This window comes from Miscanthus floridulus, chromosome 13 (genome assembly GCF_019320115.1).
Source record: "Miscanthus floridulus cultivar M001 chromosome 13, ASM1932011v1, whole genome shotgun sequence".
NCBI classification, from domain to species: Eukaryota; Viridiplantae; Streptophyta; class Magnoliopsida; order Poales; family Poaceae; genus Miscanthus; species Miscanthus floridulus.
This window is the reverse complement of record NC_089592.1, coordinates 60828596-60834621: the sequence shown is the minus strand read 5'-3', so window position 1 is coordinate 60834621 and position 6026 is coordinate 60828596.

Here is a 6026-nt window from a genome sequence, read left to right as displayed (position 1 = left end):
GCACTCACTTATTAGGAGCAAACAATATTAACCATAGCAGGTATAATGAGGCTGTCATCATCATATCATCATTTCTGAACCATCATGTTATTTAGTGTATCTACTTTGGAGATAAGCCCATCAAATTCTCACTAACCGGGAGAGACGGTGACTCGAATCGAATTACAACTCGGCTGAGGGGGTATTCCTAACTCTCACCCTAGCATACTTTGCACGGGTAGCCGTGGGTCACCTTTAGGACAACTCAGGAACCAAATTCACGAGTTCGATCAGCGCCAGCACTCTCAGGGATTACCCTTCTACCAGGATGATTAGGACTTTTAAATCACCTGCCCTTGGACTCACGCCTATGGCTCCCTTCCAAGGCGCACTTTATACTTATCGACTCCTGGCCTGAGGTGAGCTACTTGGCTTCATGGTCGGTCTTCGGACACGGCCAACTAAGAGAGAGGCATGTGTTCAACATGAACAGGAAAGGCTCCAAGATTCAGTCCTTAAGCGACACAGACAGAGTCACTGCAAACTGGCAAGCCTCCGCCCGGTCTTCAATTCAAATTAAGACATGTTCTTTTTCACGATAGCAAATATAGCCAACCATGCCATATGTATATTCCTATATCTCGCAGGTGACAGAAAATCACCCGACTTCTACCGCGTTTAAGCAGGGCTAAGCACTACATGAACCTGAGCTACATAGGATTCAGGATATCAATATCTGGACAAGGATTGGATAACCAATGCAGCAAATGTTTACATCCAACACCTAAACTTAATGCAACAATATATATATATATATATGTAACAATAATACGTTAACTGTATTTTGGAAATTAGGAGGCTTAATATGCTTCAGGGCTTGCCTTTCACAAAGTTGCACGGACGGTGATCCGGACACTCAACGACGACCTCGCCTGGCACTTCTCCCGAGGGCTACACCTCCTGAATCTCCGGTGTTGGCTGCTGCTGCTCCCCACTCAGTTCCTCGAATTCCAGCAGTGTCACACCTTTTGGTACACCTATTGCATGCCGATGCACAAGATAAATATCATGGATGCATAAGAAATGACATGATGCTCATGATGAATGGATCACAGTAAGTGTTTAACGAAACATCACTGGACACTCGTTTACCGATTAAGAATAGCTCTATTTAAATCACTTTAAAGCATGTATCTAACTCAACTTGAAGAACAAGATCAACTTACCTAACTTGCATAACCTAAGATAAAGATGATCATCTTCAGTTAAAGGCCTAACACCTAGGAACATTACCACAAGCTTAGGAATAGTAAAGGCATACTTAAATCAAAGTAAAGGTTTTACATGCAAACGAGTAGTTCCTTAATTCGATCATAACCAGAGTTCTATAAATGCAAATGACTTGCAAGAGGACATTCTGGAAAGCTTATGAAATTCTCTACAAATCATTTGTAAACATATAAGCATGATTCTTACGTAAACCAAATCGAATTAAAGTAAACCTAGAATCTGTCCAGAAATGACAGGTTTACTAAATTAATTATTTAGTGATGATGCAAGAGTGTAATTGGACCAAACTAAGTTTACCAACTTGTTGTGTATACCAGAGAAACATCAGAAAGTATAGTGCCAACTCCTAAATAAATTATTTAATGCCATTTTCTAATTTATTTAGTTAATTAGGTGATTAAAGCAATATATAGTAAAACTATTCAGAAAAATCTACAAAAATTACAGTAGCTATCTCATGCTTCACATAGACTACCATAAAAATTTCAAAGCAATTGGGCAAGCAGAACTTGCTGGATCCAAAATAACAGAGGGCATGTCTATTTCTAGCATAATTAGGAAACCCTATTAAAAAGTGTCAAGCAATAGATTTCTTATTTTTTTCTAGTATCATTCTAGCATAACAATAGCACTCACCAAATTTTACCTTTACTGGATCTATAGAAAAATTATGAAAATTCACACAAGATCCATCCATGCAAATAAGAGAATTTTCTAACTCCTACATATAGTGTCCAAAATGCATGAAAATTTAACTACAAGCTATTCATGATATGAGCAGTACACCATAAAAATTTCATGCCATTTGGAGCTACATAGAAAAAGATATAATTACCCCTATTTCCTTCATGATTAAAAGAGATAATTAGCAACTCCATTTTTCATAATAGAACATGGCATAGATTATATTTTTAATATAAACTAGACATTATCATGAACTCAACAAAATTGGAACCACATCATTTGAATCTACCAACTAGGAGATACATATTTTTGAATCTATACACAAATCTGTGAAAAGAATAAAACAAAACAATTTTTGAAACCCTAACTCTACTACTGGGCCGGCCCGAAGGACACGGCGGTCCACCACGCATGCGCTGGCATAGCCTAGACTCGGCGCGGCCCAGGACTCGCTCCCGCCTCCACTTCAGTGACTGACAAAGGGACCCACGCGACAGAGAGACAGACAGGGGAGGAAGAAATGACGGTGGCGCAACTCGTCGCCGGTGACATCTCCAGCGAGTCCATCGGTGCTACGGTGTTCGCCTCACCCATGCGCATCTAGTGGTGCCATCAATTTTGGCTATTACCGCAGCTAGAGGGGGTGGTGACGGCCATGGCGACGCACGGCCACGGCTTGGCCGGCTCCGGCAAGACGACGGCGTCACGGCCCTAGTGGGTGACCCTACGAGCCTCAGTAGCATTCACAGGGCCAACGCGTTTTTGCAGTGGCGAGCGCGCAAGGCGATGGTGATGCTCGGTCGGAAATGGAGAAGCTACTGTAGCTTGTTGCTGCGCGTGGTAGAGGCGAAGGAGTGCAAATGGAGCAGACGACTCGATCGAGCAGGCGCTGGCCTTCATCTGGAGCTCAGACGTGCGATGTGGAGACGTTGGCAGAGCATGCGCGCCACATGGCGATCAGCTCCTGAGTCGGTCAGCCACGGCGAACTTTGTCAGTTTTCTAAAATTTTTGATTCAGTGTTCAACAACGACGACTGACAGCGTGAATTCGATGATCCGTAACTCCCAAACGGTGGTGATCTGGTTCATGGTATAGTTAACAAAATTAAAGACCTACGTGAGTACAATAACTTCGTCAATTGGAGCTCGAGTTGGTTTGGCCTGGTTAGGGAGATACAAGCCTCCAAACATTGGTACACGAAACTGTAAATCAACTCCGGGACTTAGAAAAATTCTAAGTATGAAATCAGCATGGAAATATGACTTGTGGGCCTTGTTTGAACATGTTCTAGCCATTTTCATGAGATGGTCATATTGAGACTTTTGTTCCTTGATAAATTGGCTACAACTTTGGTAAAGGGTGCACAGCCATGCAAGGTCTCTAAGTTGGTCTTTTGAATCAGTCAAACAGTGGCACTCTAAGGGTCATTCAAAGTCAAACCTCCACTTGAGGGCATTTTTGTCATTTTGATCCACATGAACAATGTCCCAACAATTACCCTAAGTGTAGTGAAGGTGTATTAGACCATAATCAACCACTTTACACAAGTGCTATACCAATTTCTAATGATCACATGTGATAAAGCAACAAAACAATCAATTCACTCAAATGTTGCAATTCCATGTTTCACATGTTTCATTACTTTTGTTGCAATTTTAACTTGCCACATTCCCACTATATTGCCATGTTTCAAGGTATGAGAAACTCATGTTGCATTCACATGTTGCACTACTACCATTCACAAGCAAATCAAGTATGAAACAAATAGAATTGTGAATGTTGCATATGTATGTTTCAGTGACAATGATATGATGAGATAGATGATGCACATGTTTATGAAATGAAATGCAATTATGTAGAAGCCAAACACCTAGGGTGTTACACGTAGCGTGTTGGCAAGCACGTAAACCTCGGGAGAAAATTGGTTGTCTCTTGCCCTTTGGTATTCTCCCGGTGATTGAGTTAGTATTTATCGTGTGATTGGTTCATTCCTCTATGCAGCGGTATAATCACCTTACTTACTCATTTACATACCCGCAAACTAGATGTAGTAAGCTCTTTAGTGTAGCTAGAATTGAGAGCTTACTTTGTAGCTTAAGTTCATTTAGTGGAGCTCTTTAGTGTAGCAAGTGTGAGAGCTCTTAGTGAGTAGTGACCTAGTGAATTATGTGTCTAGTGATCATAGCAACTAGAATTATTAGATAGGTGGCTTGTAACTCTTGTAGAGCTAGAGTAGGTTTGCTCTTCGCTATTTGTCATACTAATCAAATTGCTCTAGTTGGTTTGTAGATTTTTAAATAGGCTATTCACCCTCCCTCTAGCCATATTAGGACCTTTCACTCCTACACAAAGTAATCGGTCAAACAAAAGGATACACTACAAAGATGCAAACTTTCTTGATCAAACTAGCTACGGGGAGAACATATACTCCTTGATCCCTACCTGATGCCGGCGATAGGCAAGGGGCAAGCTATAGAGTAACTTCTAGAAGATCTAGTTGCCACCGTTATTGTTGGCCTCCTTGTTGGCTTGTTCCATTGCCACACACAACAATTGCATTGCCACCCACTGCCACCATTAGCACCAAACATCATCGTTGCCATCCCGATCTTAGATGTGATGGAGCAAGGAACACACCCTCCTGACCTGGATATGCGTTAACATACCTCTTCCCATCCATGTCACCGGAGACCATAGTTGCACTGACCTCGCCACTGCCATTGGTCTTGGACATCGTCGCATCAATCTTGGATGCCATGGTGCTTAGGAATCCGCCCTGCTCACCTGACCTGCCACTGCTACCAATACCAACACCATCGGCCTCCACTACTTCTTGACGCGCCTTATTCAAAGACATCATCGTCTTTCCCACTGAGTCCTACACATAGAAACGAAACTACTACAACCATGATCTCAACAAAAGGCTGCTCGCGCCAGATATAAAAGGTGTGCGTGAAAGATGGATGCGGGAACATGGATGGCGAGCAATGGCGGTTCGAGGATTATATCAAGCGATTTTGTCAAGACAACTGTGAGAAAAAAGAACGATAAACAGAGAATGTTGTATGCTTTTTATCGCTAGAGCTAATAAACCATCGAAAGGGAATACCAACTCTTATAGCATGGACAACCGATCTGGGTTTTGTAAAAATCTTTCATGATAAACATTTAGCCAAAGATATAGCCAAAAGTAAGTGTTTTAAAAAAAACCTGAGGTCAAAACTAACATAAATACTCTAACGCAGGCGACTGATAAGGTGCTTATCCGTTAGTCACCCGCGTCTAAGCCTCCTCCCTGCGCACACTCTCTCCGCGCAGGCGACCAGATCTCCTCCCCGCACGACGACAGGATCTCCTCCCCGCACGCTCCCTCTCTTTCTCTCCCCGGCGCCCGATGACCTCCCGGTGAGCTCCTCCCTACGCCTCACCGCGCCATGGACGGCGGATCTGGCGAGGTAGGCTTCCTCCCCCCTCCTCCTCTTACTCATCCTCCTCTTGGATCTCGGAATTAGGGTTCCAACGAGCTCTCCCTCTCCTCTTCCCAACTCCGACGGGCTTAGAAAGGGAAGGTTTGGGGGGAGAAAGGCTGGGCAGACGGTGGGGATGGTGGCAGAGCGATTAGGGGCCCTAGCGGTGGCCAGGCCAGGTCGAAGCAGGGGAGCTCCATGGTCGTAGCTCGCTGCGAAAGGAGGGGGGAGAAGGCGGCCACCGCAGAGCTGCGACACAACCCTAGCGCGCCGCGCGCGGGGCGTGGGCGGCGGCGGGACGAGTATGAGGCGAAGGGCGCGACAGTCACTTGGGCGTGAGTGGTGGTAGGAAGAAGAAAACAATATGTTCGTTAAATCTTGATCCACCGGTCTAGGATGGTGAAACGGAGACGGACCCCAAAACTAACCTTCCCAACTTAGCCTTGCTTGGATGCATGTGTATCTACTTCAATCCATATATGTTGAAGTGAAATAGAATATAATTTAGTTTAATTTTACCATAATCTACTTCAAAACATATGGATTGATATGAATATATGGGCATCGAAACGAGACCTGACATGAAAAATAGAAAACTTTTAGCA